This window comes from Lissotriton vulgaris, chromosome 2_2 (assembly GCF_964263255.1).
Source record: "Lissotriton vulgaris chromosome 2_2, aLisVul1.2, whole genome shotgun sequence".
NCBI lineage: Eukaryota > Metazoa > Chordata > Amphibia > Caudata > Salamandridae > Lissotriton > Lissotriton vulgaris.
The window spans coordinates 244478427-244503681 of record NC_141688.1 but is presented as its reverse complement, the minus strand read 5'-3'; the positions used below and the strand labels follow the sequence as shown (position 1 = coordinate 244503681).

The following is a 25255-nucleotide window of genomic DNA, read 5'->3' as shown; positions in this document are numbered from 1 at the left end:
CGGGGAAATCCCCCCCCCCGAAACGTGAAATTAAGACACTCGGTGTGTGGCTCGAACCAGAGCTTACTATGAAAACACAAGCAACCAAAACCTCGGGCACCTGCTTCGGGCTCATGCGCACGACCCGCAAGATCCTGCCCTTACTGCCACCTACTTCTAGGAAACTACTCATTCAGGGACTAGTACTGTCCCGCCTGGACTACAGCAATCTGGTTTATCTGGGAGCCCCTGAGGCCACCCTAACGAAACTCCAGCGGACACAAAATGCGGCGGCACGCCTGCTCACTAACATCCCCTCCAGAATGTCCGCCAAGCCGGCCCTCAAAGCTCTGCACTGGCTCCCTGTGCGCCAAAGGGTGCAATTCAAAGCGATGTGTACGACACATAAGCTGATCAACGGATCTGGCCCGGCGATCCTCAGCAAAATGATCACCCCCTACACAGCAACCAGATCCCTACGATCCCAGAATGAGAACCTAGCTAGCATTCCTAGATTCGAAAGAACCCGCACAGGAGGATGACAATTCTCCGTTCAAGCAGCTACGGGATGGAACGCTCTTCCCCGCTCCCTCAGACTTGAACCTAACTACCTAGCATTCCGCAAGAAATTAAAGACTCATCTGTTTCCTAAATGAAGTCCCCTTGACTGTCTCCCCTCCCTCTCCTCCCCCTCAACAGGATCACAAATCTTATAGCGCGGGGATGCCCTTGGGTCACCAGGCGCTTTAGAAATCGTTATTAAATTTTAAATTAAAATTAAAATATGGAAACGTTTATAAATGCATACATGTAATACAAAAGTGAATTTGCACTTTCCATCCTTCTCCTCCATGGAGCAACCCCCTCCATTTGACCCACAACAGCTTTCAGGGTGCTCTCATCGCAATCCCGCTCAGAATTTACTTTTTGTGCTCTTCGCATGATCTCTGATCGTGTACATCCATAGGGGGATCCGGCCTGCAAATAGCTGACGTGTAGGAATACCCACAAACTGACACGCTTGTTGGTGTTCACGTACGTAGACCGACATCCCAAACATTGCACAATACTGGTGTAATATGATGAATGAATCAATCCCTATTGAATATCATAAATTATATATTTGAGCACTTGGGTTGTACAAATACCCTTTGGGAATGAAAGGCAGAGAGAGGAATGATAGTAGTTTTCTCCTCTGCCATCTCTTGCTCATCTTCTCTCTTGTAGGTTGGCCACAGTCCACCAGACTCACATCATCTTTGTAACATGCAAGTGTACTATTTCAAGAGAGATACTTGGTGGTCCAACGAAGTGGTACAAAACTTGAGTCCTAGGGAGTCTAGTGGCATACCCCACAACCTGTCACAGCCAGGGCCGGTTCTAGGATTTGCGAGGCCCTGGGCTAAAAGGGAATGTGCGAGGCACCTCAAATGTCGATAAGTGGCCCCTTGCAAGGAAACCATTCACAGACACTGTGGGAGGCCTATTGTCCAGCATTTTGTCGCCCCCCACAGTTTTAACTTTGAGCCCACAAGCATTTCTCACACCTTCAGTCCGATAGGTGTGAGAATTGCTTGTGGGCTAAAAGGTAAAACTATGGGGGTGCCAAAATGATGGACAATCGGCTCCCCAGTGTCTGTGAATGGGTCTCCTTGCAATTGAAGGGAGCGTCTCCCTCCCTTATTTATGCAGATACCATCCCTGAGAGGCCATGGGAGGGGGGCTCTTCATTTCAAGGAAAGGTGACACCTTTCTTTGAAATGGATCGCCAGGTAACCGACAGGACACATCACCTGTCCGTGGCCCCATGCTGGTGGGCTGAGTGCGAGGCCCTGGTCAGCTGCCCACGCTGCCCATGTCTAGTGCCAGCCCTGGTCACGGCAGCTAGACTCCATGCCCCTCGACCCAATAGCATCGCAAGAACTGACATTGCCGGTTATAAGTCCTCAAAGGTCTTACAAACTGACGGGTGTGAAGCTACAAAAATCACAGATGAGATATCCCAAAAGTAAACGCCACAGTTCTATAGGTCTAGCTATCTGGGGCATTCAGAGCCACAAATTCCACAGGCAGGTTGCTTAATTCCCTCCCTGTTTCCCTTACAACCAGTCTCCTACCTGTGAAACATCAGGCATTCCAGGCTACGGTTTCCTGTCCAGGTAAGGTGGGGATGACTTAAGTGCCGGTCAGGTTGGGATATTGAGAGGTATGAGAATGGGGAATAACAGCACAGACCTGCTCCCTTTCAGACGAGAGCCAGCTGAAATGGGGGATAACAGAATCAGGCAAACAATGCTCACTCAGTGAAAAGGGTGAATAACTCTTCCGTTAGCTTTATTTCAGCTGGGAGACAGCCGGAATGGTGAATGAGTACAGTCAAGCAATGTTCATGAACTAGGGAAGAAATACAAATGGCGAATAACTGTACCAGCGGGAGCTCAGATCTTTAGCTTCTCTGGGAAGAAGAAGCATAAGCTGTTGAGTGAGCAGATGGAGAGATGCCAGTGGCTGTCAACATACGTCAGCAACAGATGAGTCGAGAGGTGTGAGCCGATGAATGTCCGCACCCACCAAAGGTACTGCCCCAGGAATAGGTGAAAAGTCTTCCCGATGGTCAACCTTTTTGCAGTATTATTCCAAAACTGAGAAATGAATGAATGGCTAGTTTGTACAGCGCAAGCAGCCACTCGGACTGATCATCCTGGCGCTGAAGACCAGAAATTTGCAGCAGAAAGGTACAAGGGTGAGTGATAAGAACAAGAGATACACGAATACACTTCAAAAATTAAATACGCTATTTATTTTAGTTTCTATGCTTCCACGTTAGGGCCAGGCCACTGCTTGGTTGTCGCTGGGTGAGGGGCATACGTACCTCCCCTGATAGAATGTACATAAAGCAGAAACCAATCTACACACGTGCAGTCACTGCCGCCTCCGCCAGTCCCCACTTCAAGGGGTTAAATGCAAGTTTGTATGTATTTTTAAAAAAACAGAAAGGCAGGCGTCTGTCTGTCAGTCAGAGCAGCAGCTGAAGCTGCCAGTTCAACGGTCACAGACGGTTACCCACACGAGAGCAGGGCTCAGGGGGACACCTGTGCGCGCACCCACACTCACTGCCTCTTCTGGGCACACACAGCACCAGCGGGCAACAACAACACGGCGTGCAGGCAGCGACCGAGAGGCAGGCTCTGGCATCAGCACTGCCATTCACACCAGACTCCTGCAACCAGCACTCCGCACACCTCCTGCCACCCAGGTAGGTCCTTCCTCCGAGGTGGGCTTCAGAAACGCGAGAGAACCCCAGGGGGCTGGGTGCCGAAGAGGGGGTCACGACTCTCTGCTGCCTCACTTTTTAACGTAACCAAAACTCCTCCAGTACGCCACAGTGCAAACCGTAGAAGGTTTTGATACTCAGCATTATGATTTGCAGAGAAATAATTGTTTTAACTAGTTGTTTTTATAAGCAATTAATCTATTTTTTATTTCGTTTGTTTTGTCACAAAATAAAATAAAAATACAAAAAAATCGAATACTTTTCTTTTTCTAATTTGGGTCAAACTTTTCCGGTTTAGTTTTAGTGCAAAAAAATGGGCGCGTTCTCAAAAAAATTGATACACTGCCATAATCTTGTACAATTTTCGTGATTTTGCGGTAAAATCCTCACACGAAATGCCCTAGATCATGCCACGAAATGAAAATGCTGTCCGGGTACAAATCCTATTGCAGGATAACGGGAACAATGTGTGTGACCCGGACGAGAGCAGCTTTTGTTCGTGTAACGTTGCACATGTTTACTGTCAAATGCACCCTCGAGTCCAAAATGCACGCGAGGATGGTTTTCATACTAAAAAATAGCGCCAAATGCCGGAATGGCATTTTCCACATGTTCGCTTAATATCGTGTATTTTTAAGGGAACTTTATATAAAGTCCATAAAGGAAGTAATCCGAATTTCGCACATGCCTAAAACAAACCACATAGGAAATATACTCTCTGGAAACAAATGACCGTATCTCTATTGAATTAAAGGAGAAAATGCAATGTTACATTTTCTTGCTGTTCGGTTCCGTGTTGGCAGTTCCACCTGACCAGTTACATATGGTTGGTACTAGTTCTAGCTGTTGCGTTTGGGTATCAGGACACTGCTTGATACAAGTTCCGCAGGAAGACAGACCGAGCAAATTCCACTGGTGAAAAGAAACACAATTGAAACGAATAACAGAAATCATTAACATCTGCAACCTCTAACGACAGCAGCTCGACCGATGACAAAAATGCACCTAATATAACATTTGCCTCCCATGCCAGCCAGTTCTGTACATTGTTGCCCAAACTGTATCGACCTCGGAAGGATGAGCGGCAATGTAAGCCATGAAAGAATTTAAATATGTGACCTCACAGTTAAACGCAAGATCCGGCAGCAGAAACTGAATCTAATACAAACCATAACTAGAATTGTAGCTGGATGTTGTCAGAGGCAAAACAGTTCTTGGTAAGAAGAGTAAAACTCTATTAAAATAAAGAAACCAGAGGGGGTTAATTAAACCGCTCTTATTATGGAATGATGAAAATGTTTAGCCCAAGAGACTACTAAAATATTTTTATCGCCCTAAATTTAATGAGTGTGAAACAGGAGGATAACGTAGACCATGGTATGTGGTGTGTGTGTTCAATATGTAATAGTAACAGCTGCGTATTGCCTTTAAAGGTTATTATGAGTGGTCGGGAATTATAGACTGTTTACAATGACCTGGGCAGAGGCCAGTAATTTTTAAAATTATTAGCCACTTCTACCTTAATACAAACCCCACACCCGACATCCTTGCCCCTCGTAAATAATAATATACAACCGATTCACATGATCATATTTTACCAAATTTACCAGGCGAGACCACGTCGTCATACAAATTACATATATATATAGTATTCCTTTTTATTATTACATATACGTATAATTGGCAGTCTTTATTAAACCTGATTAAATACCTAAAAAATAATGATTTAATAATTCGGTAAAACGTTGGTCAAACAAAGGAAAATTATATCAACAGCTTTCACGAATGTTTTAAACATCGATTTATATATATATTGAAAACAGCCTGTGGCGCAAGGTCAATTATAAATACGTTGGTTTGCTTATATCTAACATAAAGTTAATTAATTATCATCTACATTAATTTAAAGGCCAGGATAGCTAAACATCTTAAATAAATGTCACAAAACCTCAAACACCAAGGATTATTTCTCAAATTATACAACACCATAGTTGGTGGCCACTTCAAGGCACTTTACAGCAACTGTGAATACACAGAATTGCCAAATAACATGAGTGACCTTGAGAAGATTCGGCATTTACACACAGGGTGAGCACTGTGCGGCTTGTGTGTAATCAGGGCACTGAGATATGCTGAAGTTAAGGCTGCTTCAGTGGCTCCTGTGCGCGACTGTTAAATAGATGAGTTTGATCTGCTGATTATAGACTCAGACTTCAACCATGTGATATCAGTGAAAGGCTGAGCTGAACAACAAAAACTCTTGCATTATTGACTATGATGTACAACAGCCGCAGTTTTTAGCTCTCCATAGATTAAGGAGGCTAACAGATTAGTACAGTTGTGTTGCTGACCAGCTTCAAGGAGACTCAGGTGACTGGCATGCGATTCGACCCTTCTCTTCTCTCTTGCATTTCATTGTAAGAAAGCGTGAGTTAGGAGTGTCCAACATAGGTCCAGAAGGGCCAAAACCACAGCCGAGATCAGGATATCCACACTGGTAGATTTACCTACAGTCAGTAGCGTAAAGCAAATAAATGGAGCTCCCCTTGGAGAGGGAAGAGGGTCCCTTAATCCCCCATATCTGGCAGATATTCATTGGCCTGGGGCTTAATGGGGGTTCCCTGAAGAGTTAGTGGGTTTCCTAAGGGAGTTGCCCCCCACGAAGCAGAGTCTTGCGTTACACCCTTGCCTACAACGAATCTACAAAGAGCTCATTTACAGGGTTTGTGATGATCTAGGCAATCTAGTGTGGATACGGGCCTCGCAGTACAATGAAGAATACCACTAGCACAAGAGAAGTGCCTAATAATCAGAGTATGAGCACCTACAATACATCTTGAGGAATTCATCTGTTTCCATAAAGGATGAGCATGTCAAGTCGTGTCGACCTAGCAGGATAAACCTCTTGACAGGCCCAAACCTTCCTTTTAAATACATAGAAGTCACCCCTACGGTAGGCCCTGGACAGCCCTGGGAACAGAGTGCACTGTCTTTAAAAAAAACAAGACATGAACTTTTAAGTTTTACATGCTCTGGTACTGGATAACCCATATTTTTCACTACTGCAAGGTCCATAATATCTCCCATGGAACAACATTGGGATTAGCTAATTAACTCCATCCCTGGATCATCCCTGAACCAAGTGTGGTAGGAGACTGCTCCGTCCCCACACCCTGCCACAGATGGCCCATCCTGCCAGCACCTCTACTGTGATGCTGTATGGAAGGAATACATAACGGCTACCTACACCTAGTTATGTGACATAGGACGCAGGCTGCAGGCAGAATTTTAAATTACTACTCTTTTGAGATCAAACATGACATTTCGACATATTCCTAATCAAAAGTTAGCACTTATTAAACATAATAATGCAGCCCGGTGTTATTCTATGGTAGAAGAGTGCTCACAGTAGTGAAAAATGAATTTCATACAAGGACATGTGAAACTTGAAAAAATGCATGTCCTCACTTTTAACTGCAATGCACCGACCATATGGGTAACTTTTATGTATTAAAAGGGGAGGTTTTTGTCTGGCAAACTGTTTACTTTGCAAGGTCAAAATGGCAGTTTAAAACAGCACATATGCTGTAATGGCAGGCCTGAGACATATTTTAAAGGGCTACTTAAGTGAGTGATGCAGTAAATGCTTCAAGCGGACTAGTACCATTAAATGTAGGTTCTGGGGTAATTGTAGGACAACTTTACTAGGGACTTAAAACGTGCCAGTTCGTTGCAAGCCAATTTTACCCTATTTCAGGGAGAAAGTCTTGGACTTAGTGTGGTAAAGTGCACCAAGATATAATCCCAACAAAACCGAAATTCAGAAAACAGGAGGGGAGAAGGCAAAATGTTTGGTGGTGCCCCTCCAGAGTGGGCCAACTCAATCATTGAATATAAAGCTGTTTGTGCCCATATAGTTTTCAAACAATGGTTCACTCACAGGGTCACTAATGAGATGTCTCCTTGGGGCCTTCTGAAATACAGATTGAGCTGCATTTCATCAGCAGATGTACAGAAGATGTGACCAGATTCATTCATTACCTTCAAAAGGCAGACTATTTAAAAAGTGAATTTGAGGAAAAAGTTAGAGGCGAGCCCTGGGCTTTCCTCGGTGTAACTGCGGTGTCCTCAGAGAAGCCAGGTGTACGTCCAGTTCTACCTCAGGCCATGCCAAAGACTGCTAACCGGCCGAGAACAGCGTGTGTAGATGTCATCACCAGAAGTGTAAGGTCAATAAGTGCAATAATAGTTTGAAAGCATGACCGTTTAATAAATGACTATATGTTCACTATGAAACTTGTAATGGCAGGTATTCAGTTACTGTTAATGTTCCTCTCAGGGTAGTGTCTTAAAGTTGGGATATGATTTGCTTCTTGAACATAGTGTCACCATATTGTATTTTTAGCTTCTCAGTTCTCTTTCAATACCTCCATATTGGAGTGGGTTTACCCTTTAGCGTCAGGATGGAAAAGACGTGCAACACTTACTTCTTGGATTAGTGTGTCCAAGTTGTGGTGTCTTTTGTTTCATGCCCACAGTGTCTCGAAATTAAATTTGCCTTTCCTATCAAGGAATCTGTTTCCAACGCGGGTTCATTCAACCTTTCAGAGATAGCATTTCCAAACTGGATTACGGGTTGAATCTTGGAAGATTGTATACAAACAATCATATGATCTCTTGGGATATCTTCAAGATCAAAGGGTTTGTCTCTCGGAAAGAAGTCACAATGTATCTTTCGGTGCCTTCTAGCTGGAGACTTTGCTTCTCAGGTACAGTAAGGGTCTCTGCATTCATGCATCTGTGGAGGACCGAATTCTGCGATAAAGTTGACTAGCTTATTTGACAAGGAATGACAAGTTATAAGGCATATTATGAAACTAAAGGCAAAGTGTCAGAAACAATCAGTGGCATTATTACCTAGCTATGTTTACATTTTAACACACTGATGCAAAAGGGAACCCAACACTGTAAAAATACACAGGACAGGTTTCCTAGCCAAGACAACTATACACATTGAGCAGATTTATCTCCACCGACTTCAAATATTATGTATGTATTGAATATGATTTATTTCTCAATCTGAATCAGTCATTTGAGTGTGCTCGATATCCATGAGTCAGACCAGTGTCAGCTGGAGTTGAGGTTGCACTGAATCTGGTTTTCTGTTATAAACAATGGGACATGCTGATGAAGCCTACGAGCAGCACTTGGTTTCACTCAAGGTCTTCATTTTAAGCTTTTTGAGGCCAGGCGTCCCTATCCCATGAAAGGCACTATGCACTGAAAGAAGGGCCGTCTGAGGGAGTCAGCATAGTGAATGCTCAGGTGGGAAGGATCTAGCAGCTGCGGTCCATGCAGGTAACAGCGGCGGAGCGGTGGAGCCGTGTTAGGTGGATTTAAAGGGACGATGACGAGGAAGAATTCATTATTAATTTTCTCTCTGCATCGTCCCTCGAAATCCCCCCTTACAGGGCCCGCCGTTTTTACCTGCACGGACCACGGCTGGGACCTAGTTTTATTGCAATGACTAGCAGTACAATCTACATCCACATTGTGGATGGCCACGTCAAAGGCAGCTGGGAGACTGCTAATGGTGAGCCTAGGCACACATCACTAACAGTAAATCCAATGTGTATATGAACATTAAAAAAAATCCATCCACTCCTTCAGTTATTTACTAGTGAGCTTGCAAGGGCAGGTATTGACTGACTGCAGCATGCTTCTTAGGTAAGTGTCTCCAGGGTAGGAACATTTTATCTACGGGACACGATCTTCACGAGGTGGTAGGTCGTGATTTTCAGGAATAACATCATAAGTTGGGGTGCATCTACACCTCCAAGTTTTGTTGGGGATTAGTGCAAGAGGTTCGGACCCATGCCATATTTTCAGGATATCCACCTGAGACGATGTTACATCCATTGATTCTAAATGTAAATCATTTATATAGTCAATGGTCATCCTGTTCGACATGACATACTGAATGGCTCCAAGGATGGTAACAGGTTATTTCCGCAAATTCAATCTTTCCAAGTGCATGTATGCTGGGCACCTAAGGTTGGTAGCTAGAAGTGGCTTACATTTTGTGTACATAAATTCTTAAATCAATGTATGCTAGCAGACTGGGCTCTATTGCAAACAACCGAACAGGAGTTCTGTTTAATTCTATGTACACGAGTAGGATTTGGATAGATTGATTCTTTCACGTCTTCATTCTTAGTAGGAGATATAAGCACCATCGAATGTGGTACACATCTGGATAATGGCCACAGCCCCTTAGGAACCAGGAGGCTTAATGGTCAAGGATGAAGACTGCAGCACTCATTTTAGTCGGCTGAGCTAACCCTTCTACGGTAAGCAAAGAAAGGAGCTGCTGTAGCCGTGCACGAGAGGCCCTGGAGGATTAGGAGTCTTCAGAACAAGTAGCCAGGAGTGCAGCAAAGCATAAGTAGCATGCAGGGAGTAGGGGAGAGTTGGGGGCCACAGCTGGCTTGAACAAAACAGGTGTTGGGTATGGACTATATCAGAGAAATGGAATGACAATGAGATTATGATCTAAGGTAAACACTACATCAAGCCCCCCGCCTCCCTAATTGGATCAGGCCGGAATACAACCTTTATCAACAACCAAACACAGTGTAGAGCTATTAGAGGGAGGGGACACTTCGTACCCAAACACGTCATCTGAAACATGTACAGTTGGGTTGACATTCGGTCAGAAGACAAACCCCAAAACTATGGTCTACAACGAGGCAGAAGGGGTAGAAGGGTCACTGAAAGTGGCAGCTTATAAAGGTAGCGATGCTTTACAGGAAGGGAAACACACTGACTTGAATTCAGCTTTCCACACTCAGATGCCCCGGGATACACTGGCCCAAGAGCCATCAGGCCTCAAAGGCCTTGTCCTAAGCTAATGTATAGGCCACCCACCAGCCCCTCACTAGGAGAAGCTATGGCACTCATGCCAATGCCCGGCCAATGGACAAACATATGCTGCCATAATCTGCACAGGGCAGCTGTATTTTCCCAGCAAGAGCCCGGGCGCCTCTACTGTCTATAGTCACCGAGCTCAGCTAAAGATGTGCCAAGTTAGGGGCATTTCAAAAGTAAATCCATCTCTGCAGAGGTGAATGCACTATCCTGCACTGACCGGGGCAAGGAGCTAAGTGGAGGAAGGGTAACTAAACCGTACTAGTACATAGGGAATGGTCTGATCAGCCAGAGGCCCCTAAACAAGGTGTTGATAGTTTCTTTGAAATCAGAGGTATAGCCAATAATATTCGATAGGCTTACTTTCCAGCTTCCAGTGACGATTATAATGTGAATATTAAAATATCGCTCCATTAGCAGCTCCCAGTCTCTCCTTTCAGTATTGGGATCATTAATAAATGGCCCCTCAGGACCATCACAGGCGACAGCGACACTAATCTCAATAATGCTGCTTCACCTTGAGCGCGTCTCATGTGTTAATGACGACGACCACATTCATTCTAATCATCGCCTCTTCAGGCGCGCCCCCGCAGGGCATCAATAAGGATGCAATTCATGTCTCACTCCTGGCATATGGAGGTCTATCACCTGTATTTTATTAATAACAACAGATACAAAGCATTAAAAAAGGGCAGGCTCTGGTGATCATAATGTGAATATTAATCCTAATAATGCAGCATCCGAGGCATGCACCAGACTTTAATAATGACATCACTATTAATAACGCATCTTCTGGAGCAGTCACAGCCCCTTAAGGAGATAATTACACAAATCCTGTTATTAATGCGAAAAATGAAAACAGGCAGAGCCGAAGCCCTCCAAGAATCCGCGCGCCTGTAAACGAGTGCGTGAAGCACTGCTAAGGTGGTGTCGATGGGTCCCTCAACTCTGATCTACCACATATACAGGGTCACACATAAAATTAGGAGACTGGCATGCCAGGGCCCAGAGATGATCGAAGTTTAGGGATGGAGCAAACATATTAGACTAAGTGTTAGACCTGACATCATTGGCTTGAGTCTCTCCTCCATTTTTTTCTGTTTGCCTCTACTGTTTTACGATGTTTTGCTGGTATATGCTTTGGGCGCCGTGTCACTGCTGATCAGTGCCATAGCGCAAGTGCTCCCTATGTTAAATTGATGTATCTATTGTATCCATGTTTGGCTTGTTTGGTTTACTGTCAGTCCCTAGTCTAGTGCACCAGGAGTGCCGGGGCTTGTAAATACAAATGCCGCTCGTGGGCTTGCAGCACGTGTTGTGCCACCCACAGGAGCGGCCTCGTAAAAGAATGTCTACGGGTCGGTCATTGCGAGACCCCCGTGCAGTCTTGTACTGTCACGCCGGCTGCGCAGGTATACCTACTTGCCAGCCCTCCAAACCTTCCCTTGGCTTCATGTTAGTCACCCCTATGGTAGGCCTTCGGGCAGGGTGCATGGTAAGTCTGAGGTAGGACACGCCTGACCAAGTTGGCATGTCCTGATAGTGAATTACCGCCATCTTGGTCCTTCACTATTGCGAGGTAGCCTGCTCTCCATTGATTAGAATGGGCCGCCGGGATTATTAGTACTATGATCCTCGCTGGCTCGGAGAGCATGGTGCAATGTCGAGTTTGGTAGCCCTGAACTCGGGGTTTAATTACGCATCCGTTGGTGTGGATGGTTTTTGGACTCCGGGTTCGAAAATAGTACTTTTAGAAAGTGTCTATTTTCTTGTCTAACCATATCTGGTCTCTGCTGGTCTTACGTGTGTGTGACAGGAGCTGGGTGGCTCCAAGAGGTCTGGATGAGTCAGTGTGGGATGAGTGGGACATTTACGTTGAGAGTAGGGGGAGAGTAGTTGTTGATAGCCTGCCTTGCCTGATACAATGCTGGCTCCACCTCCTGCCAAGCGACTGATGGCTCTGTGCCTGCCATGGACGATCCTAGCCCCACCTCCTGCCGGGATGGCGATAGCTCTGCTCCCGCCAGTATCAATGCTGGCTCCACCTCCTGCGGGGCGTCTGAGGACTCAGCCCGGCTCAAGGAATAGGCCAGGTGCTACTGCCTAGCTCCACCCACCACAGACCCAGGATGTTGGGAAACCCCCGGCATAGACAAAGGGATCAAAGACGAAAAGGGGTATAAGAGAAGGACCCCTGAACTAGGAAATCAGATCACTTCTGACAAGGAACCCTGTAACCAAGGACAAGAGGCCTGCTGATCTAAAGGACTGCCTACCCCTTCTGCCAGTGTGCTGTTGTTGGGGGAATCCTGCAGTGCTTCTTTATTTTTGCCAAGGAACCAGGAGAGAGGAACTGTGTGTGTACTCTCAAGCTTGCTAAGAAAATCTCCAAGGACTGGAAGAGTGCCAGTCTCCTGCTGAAGTCACAGGGCTAAAAGACTTCACCTGCTAAAAGTGCTATTTGCTGGAAGTGTGAATCCAGCACCTCTGAAGGAACCAGAAATCACGACGACCGGACGGTGGGCCCGACCGACGCCAGCAGCAACGCCAGTGAGTGGGAGTACGGCTCTAGCTCCAGAGGACCTCGTGTCTGCACCGCTGCTGATCGCATCACCTGTGTGCCCCTTCGACGCCGTGAGCGCTGCTCACTCTGTGCAACTGCATCATCGACGACGCCTGCTGAGGCCTGACCGACACCGAAGACGCGACGCCGGATTGCTCGACGCCGCTGATCATCGGGTGCTTCATTTTCCTAAGGTACTGTGTTGTTGGGGGTCCGTGTGACTCCAGGCCCGACGTAGCGCTCCTCGCGGTCGCCGCCGAACCTGTGGATTAACTTTGCCTCGACGTCGTGTAGCTCCCGTGTGAGTTATCCTGTTGCTAAGAACTGTGTTTCCAAGAAGAAGATTTGCTTGATACTAAAAGACTTTTGTGCTAAAGAAGAAACTGCCTTTGAACTATCCTTTTTCCTTCCCAACGTATTTATTCTGATTGTGTACAGTTTTGTCGTTATTTGGTCTTGTGCTAAGCCTTATATAAAAATACTTATTTTTATAATACTACTGTGTCGTGTCCATTTGTAGTGTATTCACTGTATTACTGTATGTGGTCATAATTGCTTAACGCACAGCCTCTGAGATAAGCCTGTTCTGCTCTGCCAAGCTACCAAGGGGGTGAGCAGGGGTTATCGAAGGGTGTGATCCCCTTGCCCTGACTAGAAAAGGAGTGTCCCTATTTGTCAGAAGTGCATACCTCTGCCAACTAGAGACAGCCGGTTCTAACATTGGTGGGTCAGCGGTGAGGATTTGGACCTTGCATTTATGACCCATGTACAGTGATTAGTGTGCGCTACGTAGTGAAAGCAGACCATAACGCAGTCACAATCCGATTCGGAAGGATCCTATTTTTGCTCTCCGCTTTTCTGAAACTTGATTTTCTGAACACTGCCAGTTTTAACCATGAGTGACAACGGAGTCACTGCCCCTGCTATCGTTGTTGTAGAAGAGTTCGAGAGGAGTAAGCTAAAGAAATACAAGAAAGATGAGCTGAAACACTTTTGCAACCAGTTTGAAGTTCCTACCACCGGCCTCTCGAGAAAAGATGATTTTTATAAAGCATTGCAGGCCTGGTGGGAGTCCAGAAATCCCTCTGATGTGGTGGTGGTACCCACAGAGGAAGGGGATGAGGAGGTGCCAGTGAATAGACCTGTGCCCTCTCCCGGAAGCAGTGTTTCCTCCAAAGGTCTTTCCCCTGAAGAAAGAGAAGAAAGGGCGAAAGAGCGAGCTTACAACATGGAGATGGCAAGGCTAAAAATAAATGGGCAGTTGGAGTTAGAAAATGCAAGAGGTAGAAGGGAAGCTGATTTAGAGATCAAAAAGTTGGAGTTTGAACGAGAGAAGTTAGCTTTGGAGCGTGAAGCCAGGTTGAGGGAACTGGATATCCAAGCTAAAAAGTTAGAGTTGAATCCCTCTGGTGGCAGCATTCCATCCGAGCCTGCAGAAAGTAAGTTTTACTTCCCGAAAGATGTGATCAAAGATTACAATAAGAATGAAGATATTGGTCAATGGTTTAAAGCATATGAGTTAGCATTGTTGGCCCACCAGGTCCCTGAGAAGAATTGGGGAGCGGGGTTGTGGGGTCGCTTTGTGAATGAGGGAAGAGATACCCTGTTAGACATGCCTGTTGTGGATAGGATGTCGTATGCTCATATGAAAGATGCTTTAATGTTGCGATATGGTTTAACCCCCGAGCAGTACAGACAAGCTTTTAGAGAATGTAAGAAGTTGCCTGGTACGACGTGGGTTGAATATGTGTCTTATTTTTGCAGAGCCATGGATGGTTGGGTAAAGGGCAGCAAAGTGGAAAGTTATGAAGCTCTTTATGATTTGTTCGCTTGGGAGCACTTGTCTAATAACTGTTTTCCAGAGCTGCGCCAGCACCTGATTGATAGCAAGATATCTAACCCTAGAAAACTTGCTGAGGAGGCAGACCGCTGGGTCAGTACCAGGGTCCACAAGGGTCCAGTGGGAGACTCAGCCAAAGGTGGGCAGGGTCCCCAGCAGAAGAGTGGGGGGGACAAGGGTAAACAGAAGGAGTCTCAGAAAGGGCCCCAAAGTAATCCCCAAGGGAACCAAGGGAAAGGTTCCCAGCCTCCCCCTGAGAAGAAGCCAGGGGCCCCGACGGGTAAACCTGTTCATAGGGGCCCCCTAACCTGCTACGGTTGTGGGCAGGTGGGACACCGGTTTTATGACCCCCAGTGTCCCAAAAAGGATTCGAATGCACCGCCGCGTGCACCCCCTCGTCAGTTGGCAAGTGTAGCCTTGGGAGGGGAGGAGATGGTTGTCCATGGTGGGAGGGGTCCCGCAGAAATGTCCCTGGTCTCGCTAGGAGACATGCAAATGGTCCCTCCCCCCCTCTGCCTAGTAACACTAGTAAATATAGGCAGTGGGTGACCATTAATGGCCATAGAGTGGAAGCTCTCAGAGACACCGGAGCGAGTGTGACAGCTGTCAAGTGTCACTTGGTGTCCAGAGAGCAGGTGGCTCCCCACGCATTCTACCCCGTGATAGCTGCCGACAACTCCCAGAAAGAGTGTGAGGTGGCTCAGGTTTCCTTTGAATGGGGGGGAGTTTCAGGTACTCTTCAGGTTGCTGTGAGGCCCGCCATGCCTGTCGATTGTCTCCTGGGCAATGATTTGGAAGACTCCCCTTGGGCTAAGGTGGAGCGAGCGTCGCACTTGAAAATGTTGGGTGTGCCAGAGTGGGTGTGTGCAACCACTCGATCGATGACAGCGAGTAAGGGTGTTGATGGGGTCCCGGAGCCTGAAAGTACGGCCCAGGACCCAGCTGTGAAGAGAAGAGGCAGGAGGCGCGGGAAACCGGCCCCCGTTGTTTCCGTGGTCCAGGAGGAGGTAGACCCTGAGGGGGATGCCCTGGAGCCCACAGGGGAACAAATTGCCGAACTGGGAGATCTGCCCGAGCTGACCCACTGGCAGCAGGATGGTGGTCCCTCCAGGGAGGAATTCTGTGCAGAACAGAAAGTGTGCCCTTCTCTTGTGGGCATGAGGCGCCAGGCCTCAGGTGATCAGTCAGGATCACATTTTGTGTACTGGGAGAACGACCTCCTGTATAGCGAGCCTAAGGCTGCTGAACCTGGGTCAGCCCGTGTGCTGGTGGTACCCCAGCGCTTCAGAGCCTTCCTACTGGGTTTGGCTCATGACGTACCGTTAGCTGGACATCTGGGGCAGGACAAGACCTATGACAGGCTTGTCACCCATTTCTATTGGCCTCAGATGCGTAGGGATGTAGACATCCATTGCAAGACTTGTCGCACTTGCCAGGCAAGTGGGAAAAGCGGAAGGAAGCAGAAGGCTCCCCTCCAACCTTTTCCAGTGGTCAGCACCCCCTTTGACCGGGTGGGTATTGACATTGTTGGGCCCCTGGACCCCAAGACAGCCCTGGGCAACAGGTTCATCCTGGTCTTGGTGGACCATGCCACGAGGTACCCGGAAGCCATCCCTCTCAGAACAGTGACAGCCCCGTGGTGGGACGGGCACTGATGGGTGTTTTCTCCCGGATGGGGTTCCCCAGAGAGGTGGTGTCCGACCGAGGCACCAACTTCATTTCGAACTATATGAAGTCTCTGTGGAAGGAGTGTGGGGTAACCTACAAGTTCACCACTCCTTACCACCCTCAAGGAAATGGGCTGGTTGAGAGATTCAACCGGACCCTGAAAGGCATGATTATGGGTCTTGAAGAACCAATGAGGCGGAAATGGGACGTCCTCTTGCCATGCCTGTTGTTTGCTTACCGTGAGGTGCCGCAGAAGGCTCTAGGGTTCAGCCCCTTTGAGCTCTTATACGGTCACCCGGTAAGAGGGCCTTTGAGTCTGGTCAAAGAAGGCTGGGAGCAATCTCCCAGAAAACCTCCCCAGGATGTATACAGCTACATGCTGGCCTTTCGGAACCAGACTCGGCGCTTCAGAGAACTTGCTCAGGCAAATCTGGAGGCCAGCCAGGAGGAGATGAAGCGTTGGTACGACCGGAATGCCACTCTGGTAGAGCTTCAGCCTGGTCAGGAAGTGTGGGTCATGTCCCCTGTGGAACCTTGTGCGCTCAAGGACAGGTGGACTGGACCGTTTAAGGTTGTGGAGAAAAAGAGCGATGTCACCTACCTGGTGGACTTGAAATCTCCCAGGAATCCCTTGCGGGTCCTGCATGTCAACCGTTTGAAGCCCCACTTAGAAAGGTCCGAAGTGGGCATGCTCCTAGCTACAGATGATGGAACGGAGGAGGAGAGTGAGCCTCTTCCTGACCTCCTGTATGCTAAAGAGCAAGACGGGTCAGTGGATGGTGTGGTCCTCTCTGACACACTGACCCTTGAGCAGAGACAGGATTGTCACCAACTGTTGGGGCAATTCCCGGATCTGTTTTCCTTGGTTCCGGGTGTCACGCATTGGTGTGTCCATGACGTTGACACCGGAGACAGCCCTCCTGTGAAGCACAAGGCTTACAGGGTGACTGACAAGGTCCGAGCGTACATTAAGGAGGAGGTCTCCAAAATGTTCGCGTTAGGGGTGATTGAGTCCTCTAGCAGTCCTTGGGCCAGCCAGTGGTCCTGGTCCCGAAGGCTGCAGCGCCTGGTGCTTCACCCGAACTCCGGTTCTGCGTGGACTACCGAGGGCTCAATTCGGTCACGAAGACTGACGTGCACCCCATTCCCAGAGCTGATGAGCTCATCGATCGGTTGGGGGCTGCCCGGTACCTTAGTACGTTCGATTTAACGTCTGGGTACTGGCAGATCGCCTTGACTGATGGGGCAAAGGAGAGGTCAGCATTCTCCACACCAGATGGGCTATACCAGTTCCGGGTGATGCCCTTTGGGATGAAGAATGCCCCTGCCACCTTCCAGAGGTTGGTCAACCGGGTCTTGGCTGGGCTGGAGGAATTCAGTGCCGCCTACCTGGACGACATCGCAGTGTTCAGCGCCAGCTGGGAGGAACACTTGCGCCACCTCCAGGAAGTGTTGTTGGCCCTGCGCGGAGCAGGCCTCACAATCAAAGCCAGTAAGTGCCAGATTGGGCAGGGTTCTGTGGTGTACTTGGGGCACCAAGTAGGGAGCGGTAAGGTGGCCCCCCCTGCAACCCAAGATTGATACCATCCTGGCTTGGGCACCGCCCAAAACCCAAACGCAGGTGAGAGCCTTCTTAGGACTCACGGGTTATTACAGGAGGTTTGTCAAGGATTACGGCAACATTGTGCACCCCTTGACTTCGCTGACTTCCAGGAAGCAGCCACGAAACGTGATCTGGACTGATGCCTGTCAAACGGCCTTTGACACCCTGAAAGCTGCAATGTGCACAGCACCTATACTCTAGGCACCCGACTTTTCGAAAGAATTCATTGTTCAGACGGACGCTTCAGAGCATGGCGTGGGGGCTGTTCTAGCTCAGGTGAATGAAGAGGGCCGAGACTTGCCTGTAGCCTTCATCAGTAGGAGGTTACTTCCCAGGGAAACGAGGTGGAGTGCGATAGAGAGAGAAGCCTTTGCTGTGGTCTGGGCGCTGAAGAAGCTAAGACCCTACCTGTTTGGGACTCACTTCCGGGTTCAGACCGACCACAGGCCCCTCAGATGGTTGATGCAAATGAGGGGTGAGAATCCAAAACTGTTGAGGTGGTCCATTGCTCTACAGGGGATGGACTTCACGGTGGAACACCGCCCTGGTACAGATCACGCCAATGCTGATGGTCTGTCCAGATTCTTCCGCCTTAGTGATGAGGACTCCCTAGGTTAAGGGTAGTTCTCCCCACATTTCAGCTGGAGGGGACACGTGTTAGACCTGACATCATTGGCTTGAGTCTCTCCTCCATTTTTTTCTGTTTGCCTCTACTGTTTTACGATGTTTTGCTGGTATATGCTTTGGGCGCCGTGTCACTGCTGATCAGTGCCATAGCGCAAGTGCTCCCTATGTTAAATTGATGTATCTATTGTATCCATGTTTGGCTTGTTTGGTTTACTGTCAGTCCCTAGTCTAGTGCACCAGGAGTGCCGGGGCTTGTAAATACAAATGCCGGGTCCGTCATTGCGAGACCCCCGTGCAGTCTTGTACTGTCACGCCGGCTGCGCAGGTATACCTACTTGCCAGCCCTCCAAACCTTCCCTTGGCTTCATGTTAGTCGCCCCTATGGTAGGCCTTCGGGCAGGGTGCATGGTAAGTCTGAGGTAGGACACGCCTGACCAAGTTGGCATGTCCTGATAGTGAATTACCGCCATCTTGGTCCTTCACTATTGCGAGGTAGCCTGCTCTCCATTGATTAGAATGGGCCGCCGGGATTATTAGTACTATGATCCTCGCTGGCTCGGAGAGCACGGTGCAATGTCGTGTTTGGTAGCCCTGAACTCGGGGTTTAATTACGCATCCGTTGGTGTGGATGGTTTTTGGACTCCGGGTTCGAAAATAGTACTTTTAGAAAGTGTCTATTTTCTTGTCTAACCATATCTGGTCTCTGCTGGTCTTACGTGTGTGTGACAGGAGCTGGGTGGCTCCAAGAGGTCTGGATGAGTCAGTGTGGGATGAGTGGGACATTTACGTTGAGAGTAGGGGGAGAGTAGTTGTTGATAGCCTGCCTTGCCTGATACAATGCTGGCTCCACCTCCTGCCAAGCGACTGATGGCTCTGTGCCTGCCATGGACGATCCTAGCCCCACCTCCTGCCGGGATGGCGATAGCTCTGCTCCCGCCAGTATCAATGCTGGCTCCACCTCCTGCGGGGCGTCTGAGGACTCAGCCCGGCTCAAGGAATAGGCCAGGTGCTACTGCCTAGCTCCACCCACCACAGACCCAGGATGTTGGGAAACCCCCGGCATAGACAAAGGGATCAAAGACGAAAAGGGGTATAAGAGAAGGACCCCTGAACTAGGAAATCAGATCACTTCTGACAAGGAACCCTGTAACCAAGGACAAGAGGCCTGCTGATCTAAAGGACTGCCTACCCCTTCTGCCAGTGTGCTGTTGTTGGGGGAATCCTGCAGTGCTTCTTTATTTTTGCCAAGGAACCAGGAGAGAGGAACTGTGTGTGTACTCTCAAGCTTGCTAAGAAAATCTCCAAGGACTGGAAGAGTGCCAGTCTCCTGCTGAAGTCACAGGGCTAAAAGACTTCATCTGCTAAAAGTGCTATTTGCTGGAAGTGTGAATCCAGCACCTCTGAAGGAACCAGCAATCACGACGACCGGACGGTGGGCCCGACCGACGCCAGCAGCAACGCCAGTGAGTGGGAGTACGGCTCTAGCTCCAGAGGACCTCGTGTCTGCACCGCTGCTGATCGCATCACCTGTGTGCCCCTTCGACGCCGTGAGCGCTGCTCACTCTGTGCAACTGCATCATCGACGACGCCTGCTGAGGCCTGACCGACACCGAAGACGCGACGCCGGATTGCTCGACGCCGCTGATCATCGGGTGCTTCATTTTCCTAAGGTACTGTGTTGTTGGGGGTCCGTGTGACTCCAGGCCCGACTGTAGGAAGGTGGCTACCTGACTATGGTTACCCCAGATTTTTTGCCTTGTGTTTAGCTGGTTTTCGACTTAGTTGGCCTGGTTCCCTGCTAATCAGGGCCCCAGGCTATCTGCTCTCTCTGTAAAATGGATTCCATGTACCCTAGGTGCATAACTAGATTGGCTTGGGTCACCTTATCAGCCCCTGTACAGAGCACTATAGGTGCCCAGGGCATAGGTGCATCCAAGGCCTACCAGGGGCTGCAGCATATCTTTTGCCACCCCTGGCTGGCTATCTAAAATTGACGCAACTGGCTGATCACTCAGCTGGGGCAAGGTGGTGTAATCACCCCTTGCTTAGATATAGTATGCCTATATCTAAACCTATCTGGACACATATAAACCTGTGAGCCACTCCTATGGCAGGCCTTAACAATCCTGAAGGCAGAGTGCATGGTTTAATGTGAGATGGTGCTCTAGCATGAGCTGAGCCTGTCTGCAGCTGTCGGGACCAATTCCCTTAGCTGTTCTGGGATAATGCCAAACCATATACTATTAAGTGCATTATAATCCTCGCGGTTATATGTCAACTTTGGTTTGGCTTTATCAAAACATGTCGTGTAAGGTGTCATACGATTTGGAATACTACCCCCTCGCCAGTCCTGGCGACGGGGGTAGCATTCCACCCCTCTAGAGGGGACGACATGTTACTTTTGCTAAAACGCGGTTGATTTTTAAAAGAGCCTCAGATCCACAAAATGGATGCTTCTGCCACAGACACATGTCTGACCTCCTGCTGCAGACCGAAACTCAGCAGAGGAGGCCTGGACAAAGGATTTCCTGTCACAGGGAGGTGTGACACCACCCCAGACAGGAGATAGTGGATTGTAGCAGGGAGGTTTGAATGAAACCAGACAGTGCCTGGGGAGCACAAGGCTTCCCCTTGCATAATCCGGTCAAACCGGTTCTGGGGCAGCCCAGCCCCAGCTCCAGTGAGACCTGGACAAAGGAAAGGGGGTGTAACCACCCCCCTTCCTGGTCCCACCCATAGGGGAGGGACCTAGCAGGAGATCCACCCCTCAGATTGGAATAAGAGGGGGAGCAGTGCCAATGCAACTCAGATCATCCTGAAGAAACATAAGAAACGAAATCTGGACCCTTCGACTTTCTACACGACGTGAGAAGACTGAAGAATCTCCCTTGTGGTCAAGGAGTGACCACCCTGTGCAAACAGGCACCATCCAGCCCTCGACCCTTGCTTTGTTGCAGTTCCCGCCGGAACTCGAGCGACAGAGATCGACGAGATCAAGCTTGCCTGCCTTCTACCTGCCCGATCCACAGTCCCTGCAGAGCTGAGACCCGTGGAGGCGACCGGAAGCGTGGGGCACGCCATCTTGAAAAGGCCACGAGACGCTGACCGTGCAGCCCACGAGTGACCCTCGAAGCTGTACACCGGGGTTTGAGAAGCCCCAGCCCCGAGCTCCACTTGCACCAAAGCTCACCCCTCCACACTCGACGAGTGCTGCGTGGGGCCCTTCTGCCTGTGTGTGCTCGACGCGTTGGCCCGGTCACTTGCCAGCTGGCTTGTGGCCCCTGTGCCGACGAACTTCGAAATACGACTTGCTTTTCTGGTTGCTCCAGATCTGCACCAGCTCCTGTAAAAAGGAGCACCCACTCTGACCCTCCTGGTTCGAGTGATAAGCAATCTCCCGGTTCCGCGTGGATTGCTTTTGCCAAGTGCTGTTTGCTACAATCTTCAAGCCGACGGTGCTGACGGCGAGAGCCTACGTGGGACAGATCGTGACCTGCTCCTGGACGTCGCAGATGCCCCAGAGCCCACGTGACAGCGGAGAGAAGCCTATCGACAACCGCCTGATTGCGCCCGACATTGCCTGGTTCCGTCCTGGTTCCACCCTGGTCACTGCTGAGTGACCCAGACTCTGTCCCCTCTGCTTTCAGGTACTTTTCTACTTCGATCCACCCTTGGATCGCACCGGACACTTCTGCTTCACAGCGCCTGCAGCTGCAACAGCTCCAAGCACCAAGAACCTGCGTGACAGAACCCGACGCCACTTCGACCCTCTGCATCCACGGCCTGTGGGTGAGGTAACTTTGCAACGCCGGTGTCCTTACACTGGCACACACCTCTAGGGTCTGTGTCTGAAGTTTTGTGTTCCTAGGTTCAGCGGAAGTATCATTTAATTCACTTTAACTAACTTTTACGCACCATTGACTTTACATTGGTGCGCGCCGCACTTTCCGTGCTGCACCCGTATCCTGTGGGCTACTCCCGACTTCTTCATTGCTTGTCCTGACTGCTCCCAGCGAATCTCTAGGCCCTAGGCCTAACCAATATTCGATAAGTGTTACTTATACCATTTTTTTAGTATATGGTCTGAGTGGCCCCCCGCCCTCAGCCATAATTGTGCCAACTTTATATGTTTAACAGTGCTTTGATTTAACGCTTGTGCCCCTTTCCTCATAAAGAGTACTGGGGAGTAATTTAGAAATAAATACATATATTTTTACAATATATACTTGTGTGGTGTCCTTTCATTTGATTACAGGATTGTATGTGGTAAAACAGCTCGCTTAACACGACCTCTTAAGTTTAGCCTTTAGGCTGCTTAGTCCATGCTACCACTAGGATAGCTTGTCTAACAAGGTTGACTTACAACCAGACATCTTTGGGGTTTGTTTGGACTGATACCCAGTGGTTCCAGAATTGGAAACACTACATATCAGGCCAACTTCTCACATTGGTGTGCAGCGGTGCGGATTTGAGCTTGCTGTTTGTTTTACCATTGCAATCTTTATCAAATTGAAAGATCACATCAAGTACCTCTAGGTACATATAAATCAAAAGCTTAGCATATTAAGTTCTACTGAACTTAGTAGTTGTAGATTAAAGGGAGTAGCACACCCTGACTACAACTCACTAGCAAGGTACAGTAGGAAACCACTTAGTGTAGGTAAGTGCACCACTTACACCTCACTAGCAGTCATGTCTGATACAGGTAGAGCCTCAGGCTCTGCTCCTGTAGAAGTTGATCCTATAGGGACAACATCCAGATATGACAACCTTAGCCACAAAGACCTGAGTGCCTTGTGCACAGCCAGGGGGCTAAAAAAGGGCAGAGGCCCTACCATTCCTTCCCTAATAGCTCTCCTAGAAAAGGATGACCTAGATAAGGTGAGTCAGGCTCCCTTAGAATCAGGTGAAGGGATAAACTCCCCTGAGAATGAGGATCTTCCAGATGATGATGTAGTGGAGGAGGAAGAGGAAGAGGAAGGCTCTGATGTAGAAGAGCCTGAAGATCAGGATCAGCAGGGAAACCAGGTACAGGTTGCCAGCCTTAACCAGGCCAACTTGGACCTACATGGGAATGGGGGGGGCCAGCACCACCCCAGATCTCATAACCAGATTCTCCCAGGCAATAGAAGGGAGAGATCTCCATCAGAGGACTCTCACCTTTCTAGTGCCTCAAGAGAATCTCAAAGAGGGATGACTTCCTCCCAGAGAAAAGAGCATAGGGCCAGAATGAGGGCTGTCCAACTCCAGATAGAGAGGGAAGAGGTAGCCCTGGCTCAAGCTAAGCTTACTTTGGAACAAGCTAAACTTACCTTGGCAAGGGAGAAAAAAAATAAGTGGCTTAGATGCCACTGGTGGCAGCAAAATTCCTAAAGAAAAAGACAGGGCCTATGACAATAGAAACCTGACAAAAATTGTGCCCCCCTACAAGGAAGGGGATGATATCCACAAATGGATGACTGCTCTTGAGAGGGCCTGCATGGTACAGCAGGTTCCTGAGGAACAGTGGGCAGCAATCTTATGGTACTCCTTTTCAGAGAAAGGGAGAGATAGGCTCCTCACTGTCAGACATGAGGATGCCAGCAATTACAAAGTCCTGAAGAGTGTCCTAATAGATGGGTTTGGCTTAACCACTGAACAGTACAGGTTAAAGTTCAGAGATACCCAGAAGACACAGACTCAGGACTGGACTGATTTTGTTGATTGTGCAACTAAGGCTCTGGAGGGTTGGCTGAATGGCAGCAAAGTACATGACTTCACAGGATTGTATAATTTGATTATGAGGGAGCAGATCCTTAGTAATTGTCAGAACCAGCTCTTACACCAGCACCTGGTGGACTCAGATTTGACCTCTCCCCAAGAATTGGGAAAGAGGGCAGATAAGTGGGTCAGAACCAGGATTAGGCCTAAGAATCAGGACAATAACCAGAAGAAGGAGTCTACCAAGCCTCAAGATAAGGGTGGGGATAAAGGTAAAGAAAACACTTCCCCAGGGCCCCAAAACTCCAAGAAGGGGGGTGGGTCCCAAGACACTTCTTCAACAGAGAAAAAGCCTTATTGCCATGCCTGTAAACAGGTTGGGCATTACAAAACAGACAGCTGTTGTCCCAAGAATGGCAATAAAGAAAACATACCTCCAAAGCCAGCTCCAACACCTCCTGTTACTGTCAGCAGTAATCCCCCAGGAAGTGGGAGCACACCCAGGAATCTGGGTGGGTTTACTTTTGGAGCCCAAGGGGACCCTGGCCTATCCAGGTCCCCATCCCCAAATAATCTTGTTCATGAGACTGGCATGGGGTTTGCCAACTTCTCTGTTTGCCCAAATACATTGAGCAAATATAGACAAGAACCCATCATCAATGGTTTGAAAGTTGAAGCTTTTAGAGACACAGGGGCTAGCATCACCATGGTGGCTGACTGTATAGTCCCCTCTAAGCAACTTTTACCTGGTGCCACATACCAGGTAACAAACATTGATGGCATCCAAACAAATCATCCCATGGCAGTAGTAAGTCTCAGCTGGGGAGGTGTCATTGGCCCAAAGAGAGTGGCAGTGTCACCAAACTTGCCTGTAGACTGTCTACTGGGTAATGATTTGGAAATCTCAGCCTGGGCTGAGGTTGAACAGGAAATCCATTCTAGAATGGTAAATTCCAATGGAAAGGTTAGTGGGGCTGTACTGGCTATAGCCCCAATTCAAGATGTCCTTCCTGAAAGGGTTGGTAGGGCTGAGCAACTCTCTGCCCCATCTTTACCAGAAGCTCTTCCAAAACA

At 48.6% G+C, this 25255-nt stretch overlaps 2 protein-coding genes across 4 annotated transcripts in view; one reads left to right on the top strand and one right to left on the bottom strand.

Annotated features, from left to right (window-relative positions):
- Positions 1–25255, bottom strand: part of LOC147729286 (intraflagellar transport-associated protein-like) — a 262017-nt gene that overhangs the window by 217650 nt on the left and 19112 nt on the right. The window lies entirely within an intron of this gene.
- The window catches only part of LOC147729285 (V(D)J recombination-activating protein 2-like), a 62588-nt gene continuing 40351 nt past the window's right edge, over positions 3019–25255 (top strand). The window contains exon 1 of the mRNA XM_086959598.1: positions 3019–3235. The gene's annotated coding sequence lies outside the window, so the exon portion shown is untranslated. The remainder of the gene's footprint in view (positions 3236–25255) is intronic.